The 24,521-nt window shown below is 51.1% G+C and overlaps 1 long non-coding RNA gene across 2 annotated transcripts; it reads right to left on the bottom strand.

The window, feature by feature from the left end:
- Positions 1–1,463: 1,463 nt before the first annotated feature.
- LOC127033685 (uncharacterized) lies at positions 1,464–24,245 on the bottom strand. 2 transcript variants are annotated; one of them, XR_007769168.1, is made up of 4 exons: positions 24,184–24,200; positions 23,932–24,015; positions 1,620–1,871; positions 1,464–1,535 (listed from the first exon to the last, which is right to left on the bottom strand). It is a non-coding gene; the product is annotated as an uncharacterized LOC127033685 (long non-coding RNA). The 2 variants fall into 2 exon arrangements; XR_007769169.1 differs by lacking the exon at positions 23,932–24,015 and having other exon boundaries at positions 24,184–24,245.
- Positions 24,246–24,521: the final 276 nt, after the last annotated feature.

The following is a 24,521-nucleotide window of genomic DNA, read 5'->3' as shown; positions in this document are numbered from 1 at the left end:
TAAGTTCTTCCTGATTATGCATTGAACTTGCACATTCCTTTTCGAAGAAGTGACCAAATGTTCTAACTAAGGCTACTTAGAAGTCAAGCAATTATAGAGCCAGAAGTTATGAACACACAAATGGTGCCTGCACACAACTAGGATGAACATAACCAGTAGATCCTAACCTTTACACAGATATGTTACATGGCATATGTAGCAAAACCCTATTCCAGTTTTATCATACATACATTTATGAGCACCTCACTATAAAGCCTTACGAGATACACTGTGACAAAGAGATTCCTGGCCCCTTGGTTATTGGAAGCTGGAGGCGGGTCTGCATGTCTGATATCCGTCAGGTTCTTCCCTCATCGCTCTCCAATGAGAGCAGGGTGTCAAAACCTAAGGTGCGTACTAAATCACCCCAGCCAGCCCTCCTAGCTTGCAAGGTGGAGAAGCCATGTATTGTCCTGTCTGTGTTTGTTTCTCGGTCTTTCACAGAATCCCTCTTCTCCCTCCTCCTTGGGAACAGCTCAGCTATGTGGAGGGCTCTGGACTCGGCAGGTTTAGAAATAGGCAGAGGTTTAACACTGGAGCTGGGTGTGTGTCACAATTCCCCTCACTTCCCCAGATATCTGCCTCCCCCAGGGCGACTCAGTGACCATGTTCCCTTCCTCTTAGATTCCACATTCCCCAACACAACACAGGAACAGGTTCTACCCACGGAATGTCCTTTCTGACAGATGCTCTCTCAATCCTCCACTCATCCTGATCTGGTCTGATTTCACTCCCTGCACAGGATTTTCCCTTCCCAAACCTGACCCAATTACCCGGCTGGAATGAGAGGAAGAGCCGTGGGTGCCCTATCTCCAGGCCAGTGAGGAAATAGGGATCCCGAGAGGCGCCCACACAGGTGAGGACTGACACTAAAACCATCTGGGGAATGAAGGAAAAAGTTGCATATCCGCAAAATGTAGTCTCAATAAGTGCCCTTAGTTCCTTCCTCATCTCCCCTGGGGCAGGGCTGCAGTCAGCAGGTATCACTGACATCGCTTTCCATGTGTCCTGTTACCTGCAGGAGTTTCCTTCCGAACATTCCTTCTCTGTGAAAGTTTGGGTGGGAAGTGGAGGCAGAATCCAATTTCTCCGTCTGTACAGCTTTAGTATGTTGGGTTTTCCCTCGGTGATATTCCTCTTAATTTCTCCCCAGCACAATGACTTCTGTCTGGATTGTCACTCTCCCAGCAGTTGATGAGAGAGTGAGTGAGAACGAGGAGGGGAATCAACAGCAGGAAGTTCCTGGGCACGGGGAATCGCAGAGAACCTCTGTGGGAAGACCCCATAAGTGCTTAGACTGTGGAAAAAGTTACATACAGAAGTCACACCTTGTTGCACATCAGGCAGTCCACACCGGAGAGAGGCCCCATAAGTGCTTACACTGTGGAAAAAGTTTCATACAGAAGTCACACCTTGTTGCACATCAGGCACTCCACACCGGAGAGAGGCCCCATAAGTGCTTAGACTGTGGAAAAAGTTTCATATGGAAGTCACACCTTGTTAGACATCAGGCAGTCCACACTGGAGAGAGGCCCCATAAGTGCTTAGCCTGCGGAAAAACTTTCATACAGAAGTCACACCTTGTTGCACATCAGGCAGTCCACAACGGAGAGAGGCCCCATAAGTGCTTAGACTGTGGAAAAAGTTTCATATGGAAGTCAAATCTTGTTAAACATCAGATAATCCACACAGGAGAGAAATCCCATAAATGTTTGTACTGTGGGAAAAGTTTCACACACAGATCAAATCTTACTGCACATGATGCAATCCACACTGGCAAGAGACCCCATAAATGCTTAGTCTGTGGAAAAAGTTTCATACGGAAGTCACACCTTGCTGAACATCAGGCAGTCCACACTGGAGAGAGGCCACATAAGTGCTTACACTGTGGAAAAAGTTTCATACAGAAGTCACGCCTTGCTGCACATCAGGCAGTCCACACCGGAGAGAGGCCCCATAAGTGCTTTGACTGTGGGAAAAGTTACATACGGAGGTCAGACCTTGTTAGACATCAAGCAATCCACGCCGGAGAGAGATCCCATCAGTGCTTTATCTGTGGGAGAAATTTCATATTGAGGTCAGCCCTTGATTCTCATCAGAGAATCCACACAAAAGGGAAATAACACTTAGATTAAACTTGGGTGTAATAACGTCATTGTATATCTCTCTCTCTTTAAAGTTTGTGGTAAACTGTCTATGAATGGCCTTATGGATAATTACCTTATGTTAATCTGTATAGTTTTATTACCTGTGGTGTTTGTGAAATAGAAGGTTACTTTCAAAAGCTATTGTTCACCCAAGGGCTGCCTGCTGTCGAGAGGCTGCAAGAATGTGTCTCTAAACTCTTGAGGCCTGATCCTTTTATCTCCGATCTCCTTAAGCTTTATTCAGGGGGCATTTGAGTCGTAAGACTGAGATCTCCAGTCCCCTCTGCACTGCCCTGATATTGAACATTTGGACATTGGACTAGAATGTGACGAAATGATTCTGAAAAGGACTCTTTTCCATTCTAACGCACCATCTCTGTGGTGAAAGTGACCTAAGGTCTCTGTTCATGTTTCTATGTCTAATGACCTTTGAGCCAATACTGTCTTTTCTTCTTTTAGTAAATCGAAGGTTCGTTAACAAGAATTGGCTGTAAGCGGGTATTTGGGGAAGACATGAAGTATCATTAACTTGGTGGGTGATGTGTCTGATCCTTTGGGATTGGTAGAATTCTGTATATGATGACGATTTTCAGGAATCCCCATCAGAATCTCAGAGGACATTTTCCCACATCAGGTATGGTTAAAGACTTGCCTCTGTTGCCACTCTGTCAAATCAGTTATTTTGTTAGAGTATCTCCCATACCATGAAGGGTTTACAGAGCTGAATGATGGGTCATGCCTGTGTCAGGGAACTTTCAGTGAAATTAGCCTGTAATTAAAATCCAAAGTTATTACCCATTAAACTTGACAGCAATTCCCTACCTTGTACTCCTGGGCAGCCTCCTCTGTGGGAACCACCGTGTGAGCTCTCTGAGCCCGGGACAGATGGCAAACCAGACAGATGTCAGTTTGATCCTCTTAACAGAAGTTTCAGAGCCTTCTGGTGTTCCCCACACACCCTGTTCCCTCCTGCTCCTTTTGCTTCCTGGAAACTCAGCCGACTGGCGATTTCTACCATGTTTCCCAGCTGCCTGTTGGGCCTGACATTTCTCCCTTGCACAGTTTCTGCAGACAGGAGACGGCTGTATGGGATCCCTCCCAGCACTGTCTGACCTGCCTGCACTGCAGAGTGACAGCTTCTGTGAAATACTGCAGACAAATGGGATGTGGAGCTTCCTCCTGGAGACTTTCCAGGGGGTTCTCTGCGGCCATGGCTTCCTCTGGAGCATTCACTGAAACATGTAGCACTAGAGCTCTGGTCCTGCAATCAGAGGCATCCCCCTGTGAGGATGAGCCTGCAGGAGGAGGAGCTGTGTGTCTAAGGCAGGATAGTCAGGCTTGGTAGAATTCATTTGTAATATAAAATTTTGACAGATGTTTATTTTTAAGCAATTTTATATTTATTGATTTAAACTTTCACCGTTGCAGAAAAATCTGGGTTTTAAGCATCTCATTCCAATTGTTCTCATTTTAAATGTTCACAGTGGTAGAAGATTTAGGGCGGGATCAGACAATATTTGGGACAAACAAACTATTTAATGACAGTAGAGACAGATTCAAAAAGTAACAGCTTCATTAAATAGAGATTTTCAACATCCCATGTCAAAATATGCAAAGTAAATTTTTTTACTGGTTTGTGCGTGCACAGTGAAATCAACATTTACAGACATCAACCAATAAAAGTCTAATCCTTCCAAGTCCAGTGATATGAAATTCACAAGACAAACCCTAGGTTAAGCTGATATCAATGTTTCAAAGACCTGATTCTCATGTACACTAAGGCAGCTCTGGCTCAATGTAAAGAAGCTGCGGTGTTTCCAACACTCACGATTTTATAAGGAGTCTCACTGTATTTGATGTGTTTGTGAAAGCCTCAGCTCCTGGAACCATGTGATGAGTTGAGACTCTTGGCTTTCCTTTCCTAAACAAAGGAAGTTTCTGGCTTTCTTGGTTGCAGAGAAAAACTTTAGGCTGCGCTCAGATCGCATTTGAAAGATTGGAGAAACCAGAAGGCAAATACAGTAACTCCTCACTTAAAGTTGTCCCAGTTAATGTTGCGTTGTTCCGTTGCTGATCAGTTAGGGAACATGCTTGTTTGAAGTTGTGCAATGCTCCCTTCTAACGGTTTGGCAGCTGGCTGCTTTGTCCACTGCTTGCAGGAAGAGCAGCCTTTTGCAACTAGCTTGTGGGGGCTTGGAAGCAGGGTGGACTGGCAGCCCCTCATCAGCTCCCATAAGTTCCCTGTCCATCAGCTGCCCAGCAGGCTATCAATTGCTGTGGCATTCAGCTGTCCCTCCCCCACTGCCATGTGCTGCTCGTGCCCTCTGCCTTGGAGTTCCTCCCCAAGACTCCTGCTTGCTGTGTTGGGGGAAGGGAAGGAAGAGAGGGGGGCTAATGTCACAGTGTCCCCCTCCTCCCTGCTCCTGCCCCCCACTTACCCCATCCCTATAGAGCAAGGAGGACATACAACAGGGCTCAGGATGGAGGGAACTCCCTGGCAGCAGCTTGCTGATTAACTTCAGAGGCATTGCCAGGGTGCAGAGGACAAGAGATGTAGCTTCACCCTGGCCACACTCCTCTATCCCTTTCCGCCCCTTCCTCTTCCAGCCTGTCCCTGCCCCAACCCCACTCCCTCCTGCCCCTCCCAGGAGCACTAACCGTGCCTGCAGCTGCTGGGGAGGAGGCACAAACAGCTGTGCTGGCCGGCCCAGGAGCCAGAGGACAATGATGGGCTGGGTCCAAAGGTCAAGAATGTCTTTTGATTTAGGGTCCAAATTTGGGTACTGACTTAAGTGCTTAGGGGCTGGTTCTCCAAGGGGCTGGGCACCCACAGCATCCACTGACTCCGGCTGCAGTTGCAAATGCAGGTAGAACATGTGCCTTGAACTCCTGTATTTCGAGGAGATAAACCGACACCCCCAAAATTAGGCCACTGCTGTCAATTTAGGCCTTACCGACCTACCCGTTAACAGCAGGACGTGGCTAAGTCTCATTGTAAGTCACTGTTTATACCTGATCACTGCTCGGTCCCATGATTGGAAGCAGCAGAGGTGCTGACCCCATGGATGCCCCGGAGCTCAAACCCCCACAGATATAACAGGGCAAAGCGGGGTGGAGCACCTCCAGGGACAAATCCAAGTCAGTGCCTATGGTAAGCAGAAACGTAGCAGGGAAAGGCCCATATTCCATACCTAGTGTCCACAGGCAGCCAATCCCCCAGGGATGTAACAAGTTCCTAATCTTTCCCACAGGAGGGATAAATCCACCATTTTGTTCACAGAGCGAGAAGCTCAAGGTTAACTTGAACAAAGTGAAAGTAGCGGAAATGTGGCTCCTGTCCACACTCTGCTGAAGGGAGAGGTGGCTTTCACCTGGTGTCCAAGCTCTGCCCTGTCTCAAGAAGTGTGAGGGAGGAGTGAGAAGGTGCCACATGTCTGGTGGAGGTGCCTCTGATGTCCTAGAGGGGAAAGAGAGAGAAAAGAGCGCTCAGACTAATACGTCACAGAGTGGGGTGGGGCTGTCGTTCTCTGGGATACAGGGCGATTGCTCTGTGCATGGTAAGTTAGATCCTCCTTCCAGCAAATGCAGAATGAGGGAAGGGATCTGAGTTTGCAGCAGCAGCACCAGGCGAAGAGATTTGAGCAAAACATGCTGGCAGTTGCGGAATCCAATCTGGGAAAGGCCCCAGCACAGCAGAGCACATGGGTTACAGGTGTTATCAATGCAGCTCTCAGCACACTGGGGAGTTCTGCATCAAAATGGCTGGCTGGGTCCGGCCCACTGAACTCCAGGCCAGCACCAGCCTGTGACTGTGCTGACAACGCTGAGAGCAGGAGTGAGAATCAGGCAGTGGATCCCTAGGGGGTTGCCCCGAGATCTGAGGATAAACCAGCCTGTCCTGGGAATGGAAAGAGGGAGGCGGCCAAAGAAACAAGACTATTCAGAGACAGTAAAGGATGCATGGAAATCATTAGGGAAAACAAGCAAAGCAGTGAAACGGTAACTGCCAGGCATCAACAGGGATCAGAAGGGATGGTGCAAACACCAGAAATAGAGACCCTGCCCTGGCCCCAAAGCCATGGCTTCTCTGAGCAAATGAGGCTTTTTATCTCTAACCTCTGCACATCTGTACCTCTGCAAAGAAGAGTTATAATTCCCATCTCTGCCATGCACACACCGAGTTCTGCTGCGATCTCTGTGTGCTGGACTCCAGTGCCCAGGATTCAGGAGCTGTCCTGTCTCTGTGCAGGGGTCTGAGTGGCTGGAAAAGTCTCACCTGCAGAAATTCACTTGCTGGCTGCTGGCCCTGCCCCTCCAGCTCACTGATCAGCTTGTTGAGGCAAGCTATTGGCTTGGAAAAGTTGCTGGCATTTTCACTTAATTTCTTCCCAATCTTCCTGTCTAGTGCCCCCAGCTGAGCCAGCAGGAATTGCTCTTGGTCCTGGATGCACCAGCCCAGAGAGTCAAAATGAGAAACAATTGCCTTTATCTAAGCTTCTGTCTTTCCCTGTGATGGCAGGTCATGGACATGTGGAGACTCATGGGCTATTTCATCACCCTCATCTCCCCTAGCGCTTACATAGCACTTTTCATCTGCAGAGTTCAAGCACTTTACAGTGATGGTAAGTGATGTTATCCCTAGTTCACAGATGGGAAACTGAGGCACGAAGCGGTCATGAGCTAGATTCCCCAATGGGACTTAGATGCCTAAAGCCCAGGTTTCGAGCACTGACTCCCAGAATTAGGTGCCACTGAAATCCCGAAAACCTCTGCCTGGTTGCCCCTAACTCTGCAGGGGCCTACACACACTCAACACCAACATTTCGATGGTAAAATTTCTCAAGGATCCTAAATTTCTGCTTCTGGGCCTGGGCAGTGCTGCTGCCTCACTCCAGGCATCCAGACACCTAAAGCCCAGAGGGATCCTCCAAGGAGGCAGCAGTGGAAAGCCTATCATGCCTGTGGGGCCCAATGCTGGAGCTGAGTCCCCCTTTTGAATCAGGGTTCAGGCAAAACCCAGAGGAGGTGCTGGCAGAGGCTCCTTTAGAACACTGAGTCCAGTGGTTAGCGCACTTGCCTGGCGTATGGGAGACTCAGGTTCTACTCTCCTCTGCTCTGCCTGATGGGAAGGAAGGGTTTGAATAGAGACTTGCCACATATCAGGTGACTACCCTAACCACATGGGTCTCAGATATTCTGATGTGAGGATCCCCCTCAATCTCTTCTGATCATGGTGCTGCACTTTGGCTAAATAACTCGTGGGCCAGAGTGAGAGGTAGGAGGCTCTCTAGCAGGGCGGGCAAACTTTTTGGCCTTAGGACCACATCAGGTGCCAAAATTGTATGGAAGGACAGGTAGGGAAAGCTGGGGGAAGCTGTACCTCTCCAGCTAGGCATGACCTGGCCTCCACCCCAGGGGCATTTTGTGCACGCGTGCACACACACACACACACACACGCACAAACACAAAATATATGTTTTCAACAAACAATTTAATCCTGGTACACAGTGATGATGATTGTGAAGCTTGGTTGAGGTGGAGGAACCAGAGTGGGATATTTCCCTTACTGCTAAATGATGAAATAGCAGTTGGCTGAGCTCTCAAGGGTTAATTCTCTCACTCTGCAAGGCAGCAGTAATGGAGGGAGATACGTGCATTTCCCTTAAGTACACTGCCTTGTAAATTAGATCAGCTTGCTGAGACTACAGCCCTGGTATGTCCCTCCTGCTCTGTGGAAGATGAGGTAAGCAGGATGCAGGAGCAGGGGGGAGGGAGACACCCTGACATTAGCCCTCATCTTCCTTCCCTCCTCCCCGGCACAGCAAGCAGGCAACTTGGGGAGCAGCTCCAAGGCAGAGGGCAGGAGCAGCACATGGCAGTGGGGGCTGGGACACAGCTGAACTGCAGGCAGCTGCTGCACAGGGAACTTAGGGGAGTGGGGAGCTGATAGGGGGCTGCCGGTCCACCCTGGTTCCAAGCCCCCACCAGCTCGCTCCAATGGGCTGCTCTTCCTACAAGCAGTAGACAAAGCAGGCAGCTGCCAAATGCCGTTAGAAGGGAGCATTGCGCAATTTTAAATGAGCATGTTCCCAAATTGATGAGCAATGGAACAATGAAACAACATTAACAGGGATGATTTTAAGCGAGTAGTTACTGTATATTGATTTCAATTACAACACAGAATACAAAGCGTACAGAGATCCCTTTATTTTTTAATTACAAGTATTTGCACCTTAAAACACTCCCAAAAGAAATCATATCTTTCAATTCACCTATCACAAGCACTCTTGTGCAATCCCTTGATCATGAAAGCTGAACTTACAAATGGAGAATTACGTAAAAAAATACCTTCATTCAAAAATTAACCGATGTAAAATTTCAGAGTCCACAACTCCACCCGGTGCTACTTCTTGTTCAGCCAATTGCTTAAACAAAGAAGTTTGTTTCCATTTGCAGGAGGTAATGCTGCAAGTTCAAAGAGGCAATCTTATGACACTGTTGCAGCTGGAGTCGCATGATATTGACATACCAGATGCTTTAAAGATTCCTATGTCCCTTCATGCTTCAACCACTGTTGCTTTACCTCCCTTCCCCTGGCCTGTTATACCTGCTGCTCATGCTCAGACCAGAGCTGATTCTTCGTCAGCTTTTCAGCCTCTTCTAGGGTCTGTGAAGAAAATTTTTCATCTGACACTAGGGTTGCCAATTCTCCTGGAGCAAAGACCGTTTGTGGCAATGGCATTTGGTCCGGGAGAGTTGGAAATCTTATCTGCCAGAAAAATCCCTCAGGCTGGAATATCCCATTTGCCTGCCTCCTGCCAAAGGAGAGTCAATTGGCATTTATTTATTTTTTGAGCTTCTCCCACAGACATAGCTGTTATTGCCCATTGGGGTGGATTCATTAACTCTTCCGCAGGTGCAGTACAGAAAAGTGCTCCCTGTAGGAAGGTGCTACTTCCAGTGAACTGAGTATGCTCAGTAACATCTGATGAAGCCACTGCCCTTCATCCGCCCTTACTAAGTGTAAGATTGTGCCAAGTGCTTTTTACAGGGGTTAAAAAGAGGCAAAGGGGGCAAATCAGAGGAGGGGGCAGCCAGGGGGAAGCCAGGGGGCAAAAATTGATTGGTCGAGGGTCAGGCACCTGACAAACACCTGCCAGGAATGGTCTCGATCAGGGGGTCAGCAACCCTTCAGAAGTGGTGTGCCGAGTCTTCATTTATTCACTCTAATTTCAGGCTTCGCGTGCTGGTAATACATGTTAACATTTTTAGAAGGTCTCTCTGTTTAAGTCTATAAACTATTGTTGTATGCAAAGTAAACAAGTTTATTAAAATGTTTAAGAAGCTTCATTTAAAATTAAATGAAAATGCAGATATCAGTTTAGTGCAGTGGTTCTTCACCTGGGGTGCACGCACCCCCTTAGGCAGGGCCGGTGCAAGGATATTTTGCACCCTGGGCAAAACTTTCACCTTGCGCTCACACCCCTTGCACTTCAGTTCTTTGAGGAGCAAATCCCAACAAGCCTTTATAGACCCCAGGGGCCAGCCATGTCCAGGGGCTGTCCCCAGACCAGGTTCCTCCCTCCCCGCCTCCTGAACTCCCCTGGAGGGTGCACAGCACTCCCCCATGAACCTTCTCCACCCCACCCCGGTGTGTTCCGCCCCGAGTCCACTCACTGGCTTTGCTGGGCTTGGGCCGCTGCAGCAGCTCGGCAGGGAGGAGCCGCCTTCCAGAGGCACTGGAGAGCCAAAATAAAGGCTTGGGGCAGCAGCGAGCCAAATAATCAGCTGGATGATTGAGGGGCTAAAGGAGCATTCAAGGAATACAAGGCTGTTGCAGACAGGGCCAGTGCAAGGATATTTTGCGCCCTAGGCGAAAATTCCATCTTGCGCCCCCGCCTCCCAAGTCACATACATTATATGCAATACACGGTCACAGAGTAACATGTTATAATTTAGAATGTATGTTTCCACGCTTTAAGTTTAGCAAATTTAGAAACAATTTCCTCCAAGTCAATGCTGTGAGCAATGTCATGTTCTATTGACAAGGTAGGTAGCCCAACAAGTCTTTGTTGCAACACTGATGTTCGCATATATGTTTTTATCAACTTGAGCTTCGAGAAGCTTTGCTCACCACTGGCCACAGAAACTGGGAGAGTCAAGAGGATGCGAAGAGCAATAACTGTCTTAGGGATACTATCGGTCAGCTTATTTTCCCATATGAAGTTCAATACATCTTGCGGTGATGAACTCCTTTGGACTCGTCTTGCAATAGCTTGCAATTCACTGCACAAGTCAAAGGCATCAATATCCTTGGATTCACCATGTTGCAAAGCTTTCTCCAGATTCAAGCAATGTTCCATAATTTGCTTTGGTGTTTTATTTTGCAAACTGTAAACATCATATATGAAGCCAAATACTGAACTAATTTGCTGCATCAGTGTGAATCTTTCTTCAACCGAATGTATTGCTGTGTCAATGACTGCAAAGTAAAAGTTCACTTTGAATTTTTCTTTCGGATCATAAAAAGGTTCGTCATCTGCTTCATATGTGAACTGCTTCCTCTTCTTTCTAATACGGATTGGATCTGGTTCAAAAAGTGCCGGTACATCCAACTCCGCCACAAGTTCACCTGCATCTACCAATGTTTTCTCAAAGGCTGCGTCACTTCTGTGGCCCACAAGAAACTTCTTGGTTTCTCCAAGTTGATTAATGGCATCACATGTATCAAATTCTTTTGCCTGAAGTTGTTCGCTAGTTATGTTGATCTCAAACAATATGTCATACCACAAAACAAGAGAAACAAGAAACTTGAAACTAGAAATGGCTTTTGTAAGAGCCTTTGCATCAACTCGTGATGTATTGCCAGATGATCCTGTCAGAGTATTGTCTTCATAGATGTCTACCAGAGCTTCACAGATGTCACCAATGAAAGCAAGATGGAAAAGCTCCCCCCGCAGAAGACCTAAGACATGATGGCTGGATACATAAACAGACACCTGTCCCTCACAGGCAATACCTCATAACATGCCAATTTTGCTCCGGACAGAATATCATAGAGGAATACTATGCATTCAGTGGTCTCTACAGTGGCCAAGCAACAGCATGACAACTAAGCTAACCAGTCCATCCAACTTTTTTGACTGCTTCTTGGGCACTGGTGAGGGTTAGCGGTGCCAGACTGAGCCCGGTGATGGGTGCACTACAAATCCACAAACTGAGGCAAGGTGCTGGGCCTAGAGTCCTGCTGAGACTGCTGTCCTGCACCAAGTGGAGCACAGCCTCCATGAGGAGAGAACTCAAACAAATATCACGCTCCTTCTGCATGATTCCCCCAAGCACTTCTTCAGGCAGCTGCTATGGGGGTCACTCACAGGCTTAGGCCTGCCTGTTGCAGGCAAAACACAGCAGCAGGGCTTAAAACTCAGACAGGGCCGCCCAGAGGACTCAGGGGGCCTTGGGCAAAGCAAAATCGGGGGCCCCTTCCGTAAAACATTTGCAATACTATAGTAACATGTATTAGGAAATGTAAAAAATAACTAGTGAAATACATTAAAAACTAATTTGTAATAATTTGAAAATAAACTAAATACATTATTTAAAAACATTAAAAGCTGTAATGGTATGTATACATTTGCAATTACATAATGGGCAGTTGCTGAGTGATTGTGATAGTTGGTAGCAATGGGCTGTCGTTGCCTGGGGGTGGTGCTGTTGTTGCCCACGGCTGGGTGGGGAGCTGGGCTCTGGGTCCAGGGGGCCATGGCTGCGCCCTGACCCCGGGTGCGCCCCGGGCTGCTGCGGCTGCGCCCTGACCCCGGGGGCACCCCACGTTGCTGGGCTGTCGCGCGGTGGTGTGCTGACCCCGGGGCGCCCCAGGCTGCTGGGCTGCCGGGCTGCCGCGGCTGCACGCTGACCCCGGAGGCGCCCTGGGCTGCCAGCTGTAGGTAGCTCACAAGGGCTGGGCTCAGGGATGTGGGGAGATAGGGTCAGGAGGGTGTCCAGCTAAGAGGGGCTGGGCTCAGAGCTGGGGGTCAGGGCTGTTGGGGGGATGAGGTCAGAGGTTTTCCAGCTCAGAGGGACTGGGCTCGGAGCTGGGGTCAGGGCTGTGGGGAGATGGGGTCAGGGGGGTGCCTGGGGGCACTGGGACAGCTCAGCTCTGCAGGCTGCTGTTCTCTCCAGCCGTCCAGGCACAAGGGGAGCAGGAGCAGGGACCAGCTAAGGATCTTGGGGGCAGGAGCACAGGCACCTTAGGCCGACCTTTGGGGAGGCACTTGCTTACCTTGCCCAATGCATGAGCGCTAGGGTCCTCTTTCTTCCTCCGCTCCACCAAACAACTGCTGAGGCTCTTCTCTTCTCCGTGCCCCTCGCTGGGGCTGACTTGGAGGCTGAGCCAGGGGGCAGTCGCGGCTTTCTTCTAGAAGCGAAGCCCTGGTGTTGCGCCGCTGTCGCAGGGCCCCTGCCACGTGCCCTACACAGAGCTGCGCAGCTCTGCCCAGCCGCCGGTTCCCCCGCCGGGCAACAAGAAAAATTACAGAGGCTGGAGCCCCTGCTCTGGGAGGGAGAGGGATTCTGAGCCTCTGCCTGCAGCCCAGGGATTCCCCTGGGTCAGCGCAGCCGCGGTCAGCCCAAACCTCTGGGTCTGCAGCTCACCAGGGAATTGGTGGGAGGAAGAAGTCAGAGGGACATCTATGTGTGTTAGATGTACTAGCCTGATTTTGCATACCCTCTGGGTGAAGAGGAAAGTGCTTTTTGTTCCAGGACTGGAATTAGAGAGGGTGGAATCCCTCTGCTTAGATTCACGGAGGTTGCTTCTGTGTAGCTCTCCAGGAGCACCTGGGGGTGGAAGGGAAAAAGGAGTATTTCCCTTTGTTGTGAGACTCAAGGGATTTGGGTCTTGGGGTCCCCAGGGAAGGTTTTTGTGGGGACCAGAGTGCCCCAAAACACTCTAATTTTTGGGTGGTGACAGCAGTACCAGGTCCAAGCTGGTAACTAAGCTTGGAGGTTTTCATGCTAACCCCGATATTTTGGACGCTAAGGTCCAAATCTGGGACTAGGTTATTGGGAAATCAACCTTTTCCCTTCCCCCCCCTCCAGGTGCTCCTGGAGAGATACACAGAAGCAACCTCCGTGAATCTAAACAGAGGGATTCCACCTTCCCTGTTCCCAGTCCTGGAAAACAGAAAGCACTTCTCTCTTCACCCAGAGGGAATGCAAAATCAGGCTAGGAAATCTAACACACACAGATCTCCCTCTGACTTCTTCCTCCCACCAATTCTCTGGTGAGCTGCAGACCCAATTCCCTGGAGTTCCTCACTAAAGGTCGGATGGGGGCAGCAGCAGGGGCGCTGTGGGGTAAGTTTGAGACTATGTGTGGGGGCAGCAGGGGGTGCTGTGGGTGGTCGGATGGGGGCAGTAGCAGGGGGCACTGTGGGTTCAGTTTGGGACACTGTGGGGGTCAGCAGGGAGTGCTGTGGGAGGTCGGATGGGGACAGCAGCAGGGGGTGCTGTGGGGTCAGTTTGGGGCGCTATGGAGGGGCAGCAGGGGGCGCTGTAGGAGGTGGGATGGGGGCAGCATCAGGGGCGCTGTGGGTCAGTTTGGGGCGCTCTGGGGGGGCAGCAAGGGGCGCTGTAGGAGGTCGGATGGGGGCAGCAGTAGCGGGGGTATGGTGGGGTCAGTTTGGGGTGCAGTGGGGGAGCAGCAGGGGGTGCTGTGGGAGTTCGGACTGGGGCAGCAGCAGGGGCACTGTGCGGTGAGTTTGGGGCGCTGTGGCGGGACAGCAGGGGGCGCTGTGCGAGGTTGGATGGGGCAGTTGCAGTGTGTGCTGTGGGGTCACTTTGGGGTGCTGTGGGGGGCAACAGGGGGCGCTGTGGGAGGTTGGATGGGGCAGTAGCATTGGGCTCTGTGGGGTCAGTTTGGGGCACTGTGGGGGGGCAGCAGGGGGTGCTATGGGAGGTCGGATGGGGGCAGCAGCAGGTGGTCCTGTGGGATCAGTTTGGGGCGCTGTGGGAGGCAGCAGGGGGTTCTGTAGGAGATCATATGTGGGGGCAGCAGGGGGCGCTGTAGGAGGTCGAATGGGGGCAGCAGGAGCGGGGGTATGGTGGGGTCAGTTTGGGGTGCAATGGGGGAGCAGCAGGGGGTGCTGTGGGAGGTCGGATAGAGGCAGCAGCAGGGGCGCTGTGCAGTCACTTTGGGGTGCTCTGGGGGGGCAGCAGGGGACGCTGTGCGAGTTCAGATGGGGGCAGCAGCAGTGTGTGCTGTGGGGTCACTTTGGGGTGCTGTGGGGGCAACGGGGCACTGTGGGAGGTTGGATGGGGCAGTAGCATTGGGCTCTGTGGGGTCAGTTTGGGGCACTGTGGGGGGCAGAAGGGGGTGCTGCGAGTGGTTGGATGGGGCAGCTGCAGGGTGCGCTGTAGGGTCAGTTTGGGGTACTGTGGGGGGGCAACTGAGGGCGCTGTGGGAGCTTGGGTGGGGCAGCAGCAGGGGGCGCTGCGAGGAGTCAATTTGGGGTGTTGGAAGACAGCAGCAGTGGGCCCTGTGAGGACTCAGTTTGGGGTGCTGTGGGGGGCATCAGAGGGTGCTGTGGGCACTGAGTTTGGGGTGTTGGGAGGAAACAGCAGGGGGCGCTGTGGGGACTCAGTTTGGAGTCTTAGTGTCATAAACAGATAGTTAAGGGTTAATGTCTCTTTTATCTGTAAAGGGTTAACAAACAGGGAACCGAACACCTGACCAGGGGACCAACCAGGAGACAAGATACTTTCAAATCTTGGTGGAGGGAAGCCTTTGTTTGTGTTTTTTGGGTTTGGCTTTGATCTCTCTGGGCTCTGAGAGTGACGACACGTACCTACAGGCTCTCTAATCTTCTATTCCAATTTTCTAAGTACACAGGTGGAAAGGCGTACAGTCTTTTTATTTGTTTTTCTTTATTTGCCAATGTCTATTTGGATGGAAGTATTTTAAATTGTATTTCTCCTGGAGGAGGCTTTTTCTTCGGTTTTTATAAGCTGACAGACCCTGTAATATTCCATCTTGAATTCATAGTGATTTTCTTTATTCTTTTTTTCTTTTATTAAAAGTTTTGCTTTTAAGACCTGTCTGGTTTTTTCCCCTTGTTGAGGCTCAAGGGAATTGAGTCTGTACTTAACAGGGAAGGAGAGGGGAGGGGGAGGGAAAGTGGGGGATTCCACCTGATTTCTCTGTGTTGTGATCCCAACTCCTTGAATCACAGTGATCTCCTAGTGTACCCAGGGCGGGAAAGATCTGCGAGGAAGCAGGGAGGGTGGAATCCCTTTGTTTAGATTCACGGCGCTTGAATCTGTATATCTCTCCAGGAGCCCAGGGAGGGAGTACCTGGAGGGGAGGAGGGGGAAGGAATATGGTTTATTCCCCTTTGTTGTGAGACTCAAGAAATTTGGGTCTTGGGGTTCCCCAGGGAAGGTTTTGGGGGAGATCAGAGTTTATCAGGCAATCTACTCTAAGTCCTGATTGGTGGCAGCACTACAGGATCTAAGCTGGTAATTAAGCTTAGGGGAATTCATGCTAGTACTCATATTTCGGATGCTAAGGTTCAGAATTGGGAATTATACTATGACAAGGAGGCAGCAGCATGGGGCGCTGTGGGGACTCAGTATGGGGTGCTGTGGGGGGCAGGAGGAGGCGCTGTGGGAGGTTGGATGGGAGCAGAAGCAGGGGGCTCTGTGGCGAATCACCTTGGGGTGTTGGGATGCAGCAGCAGGGGGCACTGTGGGGACTGAGTTTGGAGTGTTGGGAGGCAGCAGCAGGGGGCGCTGTCGGGACTGAGTTTGGGGTGTTGGGAGGCAGCAACAGGGGGCGCTGTGGGGTCCGTTTGGGGTTCTGTGCGGGGCAGCAGGGGTTGCTGTGGGAGGTCGGATGGGGCAGTAGCTGGGGTTGCTGTGGGGTCAGTTTGGGGCGCTGTGGGGGGACAGCAGGGGGCGCTGTAGGAGGTCGGATTGGGGCAGTAGCAGGAGGCATGGTGGGGTCAGTTTGAGGTGCTGTGTGGGGGCAGCAGGTGGCGCTGTGGGAGGTCGAATGGGAGCAATAGTATCAGAGATGCTGAGGTCAGTATGGGGTGTTGGGAGGCAGCAGCAGGGGTTGCTGTGGGGTCAGTTTGGGGCGGTGTGTGGGGGCAGCATGGGGTGCTGTGGGAGATCGGATGAGGGCAGTAGCAGGGGGCACTGTGGGTTCAGTCTGGGTACTGAGGGGGTCAGCAGGAGGTGCTGTGGGAGGTCAGATTGGGCAGCAGCACGTGGTGCCCTGGGGTCAGTTTGGGGCGCTCTGGAGGGGCAGCAGGGGGCGCTGTAGGAGGTCGGATAGGGGCAGTAGCAGTGTGTGCTGTGGGGTCAGTTTGAGGTGCTGTGGGGGGCAACATGGGGGGCTGTGGGTGGTTGGATTGGGCAGTAGCATTGGGCTCTGTGGGGTCAGTTTGGGGCACTGTGGTGGGGCAGAAGGGGGTGCTGCGGGTGGTTGGAAGAGGGAGCTGCAGGGTGCGCTGTGGAGTCAGTTTGGTTTACTGTGGGGGGTGAACTGGAGGCGCTGTGGGAGGTTGGATGGGGCAGCAGCAGGGGGTGCTGCGAGGAGTCACTTTCGGGTGTTGGAAGGCAGCAGCAGAGGGCGCTGTGAGGACTCAGTTTGGAGTCTTAATGTCATAAACAGATAGTTAAGGGTTAATGTCTCTTTTAACTGTAAAGGGTTAACAAACAGGAAACCAAACACCTGACCAGGGGACCAATCAGGAGACAAGATACTTTCAAATCTTGGTGGAGGGAAGCCTTTGTTTGTGTTTTTTGGGTTTGGCTTTGATCTCTCTGGGCTCTGAGAGTGACCACACGTACCTACAGGCTCTCTAATCTTCTATTCCAATTTTGTAAGTACAAAGGTGGATGCTGAGGTCAGTATGGGGTGTTGGGAGGCAGCAGCAGGGGTTGCTGTGGGGTCAGTTTGGGGCGGTGTGTGGGGGCAGCACGGGGTGCTGTGGGAGATCGGATGAGGGCAGTAGCAGGGGGCACTGTGGGTTCAGTCTGGGTACTGTGGGGGTCAGCAGGAGGTGCTGTGGGAGGTCAGATTGGGCAGCAGCACGTGGTGCCCTGGGGTCAGTTTGGGGCGCTCTGGAGGGGCAGCAGGGGCCGCTGTAGGAGGTCGGATGGGGGCAGTAGCAGTGTGTGCTGTGGGGTCAGTTTGAGGTGCTGTGGGGGGCAACATGGGGGGCTGTGGGTGGTTGGATTGGGCAGTAGCATTGGGCTCTGTGGGGTCAGTTTGGGGCACTGTGGTGGGGCAGAAGGGGGTGCTGCGGGTGGTTGGAAGGGGGAGCTGCAGGGTGCGCTGTGGAGTCAGTTTGGTTTACTGTGGGGGGTGAACTGGAGGCGCTGTGGGAGGTTGGATGGGGCAGCAGCAGGGGGTGCTGCGAGGAGTCACTTTCGGGTGTTGGAAGGCAGCAGCAGAGGGCGCTGTGAGGACTCAGTTTGGAGTCTTAATGTCATAAACAGATAGTTAAGGGTTAATGTCTCTTTTATCTGTAAAGGGTTAACAAACAGGAAACCAAACACCTGACCAGGGGACCAATCAGGAGACAAGATACTTTCAAATCTTGGTGGAGGGAAGCCTTTGTTTGTGTTTTTTGGGTTTGGCTTTGATCTCTCTGGGCTCTGAGAGTGACCACACGTACCTACAGGCTCTCTAATCTTCTATTCCAATTTTGTAAGTACAAAGGTGGATGCTGAGGTCAGTATGGGGTGTTGGGAGGCAGCAGCAGGGGGTGCTGTGGGGTCAGTTTGGGGCGGTGTGTGAGAGCAGCACGGGGTGCTGTGGGAGATCAGATGAGGGCAGTAGCAGGGGGCACTGTGGGTTCAGTTTGGATACTTTCAAATCTTGGTGGAGGGAAGCCTTTGTTTGTGTTTTTTGGGTTTGGCTTTGATCTCTCTGGGCTCTGAGAGTGACCACACGTACCTACTGGCTCTCTAATCTTCTATTCCAATTTTGTAAGTACAAAGGTGGAAAGGCGTACAGTCTTTTCATTTGTTTTTCTTTATTTGCCAATGTCTATTTGGATGGAAGTATTTTACATTGTATTTCTGCTGGAGGAGGCTTTTTCTCCTGTTTCTATAAGCTGACAGACCCTGTAATGTTCCATCTTGAATTCATAGTGATTTTCTTTATTCTTTTTTTCTTTTATTTAAAGTTTTGCTTTTAAGACCTGTCTGATTTTTCCCCTTGTTGAGGCTCAAGGGAATTGAGTCTGTACTTAACAGGGAAGGAGAAGGGAGGGGGAGAGAAAGCGGAACCCACCTGTTTTCTCTGTGTTGTGATTCAAGGAGTTGGAATCACAGTGATCTCCTAGTGTACCCAGGGCTGGAAAAATCTGGGAGGAAGCAAGGAGTGTGGAATCCCTTTGTTTAGATTCACGGCGCTTGAATCTGTATATCTCTCCAGGAGCCCAGGGAGGGAGTACCTGGAGGGGAGGAGGGGGAGGGAAATGGTCTTTTCCCCTTTGTTGTGAGACTCAAGGAATTTGGGTCTTGGGGGTCCCTAGGGAAGGTTTTGGGGGAGACCAGAATTTATCAGGCACTCTACTCTAAGTCCTGATTGGTGGTAGCACTACAGGATCTAAGCTGGTAATTAAGCTTAGGGGAATTCATGCTAGTACTCATATTTCGGATGCTAAGGTTCAGAATTGGGAATTATACTATGATAAAGAGGCAGCAGCATGTGACGCTGTGGGGACTGAGTTTGGGGTGTTGGGAGGCAGCAGCAGGGGGCGCTGTGGAGACTGAGTTTGGGGTGTTGGGATGCAGCAGCAGGGGGCGTTGTGGGGTCTGTTTGGGGTTCTGTGGGGGGCAGCAGGGGTTACTGTGGGAGGTGGGGTGGGGCAGTAGCTGGGGACTCTGTGGGGTGAGTTTGGGGCGCTGTGTGGAGGCCGCAGGGGGCGCTGTGGGAGGTCGGATGGGAGCAGTAGTATGGGACATGATGAGGTCATGATGGGATGTTGGGAGGGAGCAGCAGGGGGCGCTGTGGGGTCAGTTTGGAGCATTGTGTGGGGGCAGCAGGGGGTTCTGTGGGAGGTCGGATGGGGACACTAGCAGGGGGCATTGTGTTTCAGTTTGGGGCACTGGTGGGGCAGCAGGGGGCGCTGGGGAAGGTCTGATATGGGAGCAGTAGGGGGTGCTGTTGGGTCAGATTGGGGCACTGTGCGGGGGCAGCAGGGGACGCTATCGGAGATTGGATGGGGCAGAAGCAGGGGCACTGTGGGGAGTACTCATAGTTTTCACAGAAACCATTCAGAACATTCCCATTTCATCCCACCCCTCTGAGACCAGCCCAGGGGCACTTTCTCCAGTGGCAGGAACCCCTCTTACCATACCAGCTCCTGAGCCTGCAGATGATGGATAAACCTGGGGAAAGGGCTGGAGCCGGGCAGGGAAATGACACTGCACAAAGGGCCCGCTTCAGGGATCAGCTGGGGAGTTTGGCCTACAAGGGGAAGGACTCCCTGTATGTGTGAGTCCCAGAGCTGCTTCCCTCAGTGGCACAGCCGGGTTCAACCCCCGCATTACCGGTGTCCATAGCTGAGCTGCCTGATGAGAGCAAAGGCCCACGGCAATGGGGCAATCGCCCGTTCTCCCAGGGTGAGGGAGGAAGATCAAAAGGAAGAGCAGAGAGAGTGGAAGGGCAGCAGGAGCAGGAAGTGGGGAGGGAGGTTCCTAGCTCCCAGCCCTGCCCGGCTCCATTCCCTGCACCCCCGGGGCAGTCAGCTCTCCTGGGAAGAAGGGGAGGAGCTGAGGGAGGAAAAGCCAGTTGCTGACTCTGCTGAGCACCGCCTGACTGAGGGAGATGGGGGAGAGCTAGAGGAGTTATGATACACCGTGGGGCAGTGCCCTAAAGTGACACCTTTGATTCTGCTCTTTTCCCAGCGTTTGGCTCAGAGCTGCTGTTCTGGGGAGGTTTAGAAGGGACTTGGTGGGGTTAGTTCTAATAGGGGGGTAGGGGGTCTGACCGGGGTGGTAATGAAGTAACTGGGTTTCTTCCCAGCATGGCAGAGTCCTAGAATCAGCGCGTCTGTCTGCAGGGAGAGAGCCTGGGGTGAATTGGGGAGTGACATGGGCTCCAGCCAGGGTTTCTCGCGACCTAGGCACATGGCCATTTCGCCACCCCCCGCGCTGATCCCACGGCTCCGTTTGACCGGCCGCACGCTTTTCTGCGAAGGGTCCGTTGGTCCATGGATTCGGTGGAGCTGCCACAGGCATGCCTGCGGGAGGTCCACCGAAGCCGCTAGAGTGGAGCTGCGGACCAGCGGACCTTCCGCAAGTATTCCTGCGCCAGGTCAGCCGGAGCCGCCTGCTGCCCCCTCAGTCAAAAACCCGCCCACCCAATAATCCTGGTGCTCTACTCGATTGCCTAGGCTGCCTAAATGGTAGCGCCGGCCCTGAGTCTTCCAGGAGACAGGGCAGGGAAATGGCTGTGATGGAGCCAGCTCAGGTAGGGGATTTTTAGGGAGCTTTTGGTGGTGTGGGAGGTCAGTTTCAGAACCAGGAAACACCCCGCTGGGTAGGGCTGCGAAAACTGACTCCCAGTGCTGGAGCCTGAGCCAACTGGCCAGAGACTGCCGTAAAATACCAAGGGAAGCTATTGGGATTCCTGTCCTTGTCTCAGAACTCTGCTTCTTCTATCAACCTGTGGCTGGCAGGTGTGTGGGAAACGAGAAGACCCTGCCCTTCTCCGTGTGCTTGGGGGGGGGGGACAAGGAGCTCTCACTTTCTACCCACTCCCTGAAGCCTCCTGGCTGCTCTGAGCAGGGTGGGGGGAGGATTCTCCTTCTCTGTCCCTCCTCCCCCTTGACTGGTGGAATTGTGGCTGGGGCAGCAGGCGCTGAGACGGGGAATTTTGTTGTTTCAGATGCTGGTGACCTTTGAGGAGGTGGCTGTGTATTTCACCCAGGGGCAGGGGGCTCTGCTGGACTCCGCTCAGAATGCCCTCTAGAGGGACGTCATGCAGGAGAACTACCAGATGGTGACCTCGCTGGGTAAGAGCGTGAAGGTCTGGATCACTGAACCCCCCCCCCCGGGAGCTGCCGCCCGATGTGCAAAGACTACCCCTGCTCCTGTTTTCCCTGCCCGCTCAGGACTCCAGCACCCTGTCTTGCTGAGCCAAACACTCCTGTCTGCTCCAGCACAGACCGAGGGTCTGAATTATTTGCCCCAAAACTGCAGGTTTATCTGAAAATCGCTCACAGAAGTGTACTTGTCTTTAACACTCGGATGCCCAACTCCCAGTGGGGTCTAAACCCAAATAAATCCATTTTATCTTGTATAAAGCTTATGCAGGGTAAACTCATCAGTTGTTCGCCCTCTGTAACACTGACAGAGAGATATGCGTAGTTGTTTGCTCCCCCAGGTATTAATACCTACTCTGAGTCAGTAACTCAAAAGTGATTTTATTAGCTACAGACAGTAGGATTTAAGAGGTTCCAAGTAACAGACAGAACAAAGTAAGTCACCAAGCAAAATAAAATAAAATGCACAAATCTATGTCTAATCAAACTAAATACAGATAAGATCCTCACCAGTTCCAGAATGTTCCCTTTTACAGACTAATCTCCTTTTAGCCTGGGTCTAGCAATCACTCACACCCCCTGTAGTTCCTGTCCTTTGTTCCAGTTTCCTTCAAGTATCCTGGGGGGGTGGGGAAGAGGCTCCTTCTTTAGCCAGCTGAAGACAAAATGGAGGGGTCTCCCAGGGGGTTAAATAGACTTTCTCTTCTGGGTGGAGACCCCCTCCTCACCCTGTGTAGAATCCAGTCACAAAATGAAGATTCAGAATCACATAGACAAGTCACCTGCCCATGCATTATTCAGGACCTGCAGGCAGCAGTCATTACCCACATGCTACCTTGAACGTCCTCAGGTAGACTTCTTCTGTGGATTGGAGTCTTCCAAGCTCTTTTGTCTGTTATGTTCTTCCTGATTATGCATTGAACTTGCACATTCCTTTTCGAAGAAGTGACCAAATGTTCTAACTAAGGCTACTTAGAAGTCAAGCAATTATAGAGCCAGAAGTTATGAACACACAAATGGTGCCTGCACACAACTAGGATGAACATAACCAGTAGATCCTAACTTTTACACAGATATGTTACATGGCATATGTAGCAAAACCCTATTCCAATTTTATCATACATACATTTATGAGCACCTAACTATAAAGCCTTATGAGGTACACTGTCACAAAGAGATTCCTGGCCCCTTGGTTATTGAAAGCTGGAGGCGGGTCTGCATGTCTGACACCGGTCAGGTTCTTCCCTCATTGCTCTCCAATGAGAGCAGGGTGTCAAAACCTAAGGTGCGTACTAAATCACCCCAGCCAGCCCTCCTAGCTTGCAAGGTGGAGAAGCCATGTATTGTCCTGTCTGTGTTTGTTTCTCGGTCTTTCACAGAATCTCTCTTCTCCCTCCTCCTTGGGAATAGCTCAGCTATGTGGAGGGCTCTGGACTCGGCAGGTTTAGAAATAGGCAGGGGTTTAACATTGGAGATGAGAGTGTGTCACAATTCCCCTCACCTCGCCAGATGTCTGCCTCCCCCAGGGCGACTCAGTGACCACGTTCCCTTCCTCTTAGATTCCACATTCCCCAGCACAACACAGGGACAGGTTCTACCCATGGAATGTCCTTTCTGACAGATGCTCTCTCAATCCTCCACTCCTCCTGATCTGGTCTGATTTCACTCCCTGCACAGGATTTCCCCTTCCCAAACCTGACCCAATCACCCGGCTGGAACGAGAGGAAGAGCCGTGGGTGGCCGATCTCCAGGCCAGTGAGGAAAGAGGGATCTCAAGAGGCACCCAAACTGGTGAGGACTGACACTAAAACCATCTGGGGAATGAAGGAAAAAGTTGCAAATCCGCAAAATTTAGTCTCAATAAGTGCCCTTAGTTCCTTCCTCATCTCCCCCAGGGCAGGGCTGCAGTCAGCAGGTATCACTGACATCACTTTCCATGTGTCCTGTTACCTGCAGGAGTTTCCTTCCCAACTTTCCTTCTCTGTGAAAGTTTGAGTGGGAAGTGGAGGCAGAATCCAATTTCTCCATCTGTGCAGCTTTAGTATGTTGGCTTTTCCCTCGGTGATATTCCTCTTAATTTCTCCCCAGCACAATGACTTCTGTCTGGATTGTCTCTCTCCCAGCAGTTGATGAGAGAGTGAGTGAGAACGAGGAGGGGAATCAACAGCAGGAAGTTCCTGGGCACGGGGAATAGCAGGGAACCTCTGTGGGAAGACCCCATAAGTGCTTCGACTGTGGAAAAAGTTTCATATGGAGGTTAACCCTACTTGATCATCAGGCAATCCACACAGGAGAGAAATCCCATAAATGTTTGGACTGTGGGAAAAGTTTCACACAGATCAAATCTTGCTGCACATCGGGCAATCCACACTAGAGAGAGGCCCCATAAGTGCTTAGACTGTGGAAAAAGTTTCATACAGAAGTCACACCTTGCTGCACATCCGTCAGTCCACACCGGAGAGAGATCCCATAAGTGCTTAGACTGTGGAAAAAGTTTCATATGGAAGTCAAATCTTGTTAAACATCAGATAATCCACACAGGAGAGAAATCCCATAAACGTTTGTACTGTGGGAAAAGTTTCACACACAGATCAAATCTTACTGCACATCATGCAGTCCACACTGGCAAGAGACACCATAAATGCTTAATCTGGGGAAAAAGTTTCATACGGAAGTCACACCTTGCTGCACATCAGGCAGTCCACACCGGAGAGAGGCCCCATAAGTGCTTACACTGTGGAAAAATTTTCATACGGAGGTCAGACCTTGTTAGACATCAAGCAATCCACACCGGAGAGAGATCCCATCAGTGCTTAATCTGTGTGAGAAATTTCATACAGAGGTCAGTCCTTGTTTCACATCAGAGAATCCACATAGGAGAGAGGCCCCATAAGTGCTTACACTGTGGAAAAAGTTTCATACAGAAGTCACACCTTGCTGCACATCAGGCAGTCCACACCGGAGAGAGATCCCATAAGTGCTTTGACTGTGGGAAAAGATTCATATGGAAGTCAAGCCTTGTTAAACATCACATAATCCACACCGGAGAGAGATCCCATCAATGCTTAATTTGTGGGAGAAATTTCATACTGAGGTCAGCCCTTGTTTCACATCAGAGAATCCACACAAAAGGGAAATAACACCTAGATTAAACTTGGGTGTAATAACGTCATTGTATATCTCTCTCTCTTTAAAGTTTGTGGTAAACTGTCTATGAATGGCCTTATGGATAATTACCTGATGTTAATCTGTATAGTTTTATTACCTGTGA

The sequence above is a fragment of the Gopherus flavomarginatus genome, chromosome 13 (genome assembly GCF_025201925.1).
Source record: "Gopherus flavomarginatus isolate rGopFla2 chromosome 13, rGopFla2.mat.asm, whole genome shotgun sequence".
Taxonomy (NCBI): domain Eukaryota; kingdom Metazoa; phylum Chordata; order Testudines; family Testudinidae; genus Gopherus; species Gopherus flavomarginatus.
The sequence above is the reverse complement of the archived record's forward strand: the minus strand, read 5'-3'. Positions and strand labels throughout refer to the sequence as shown.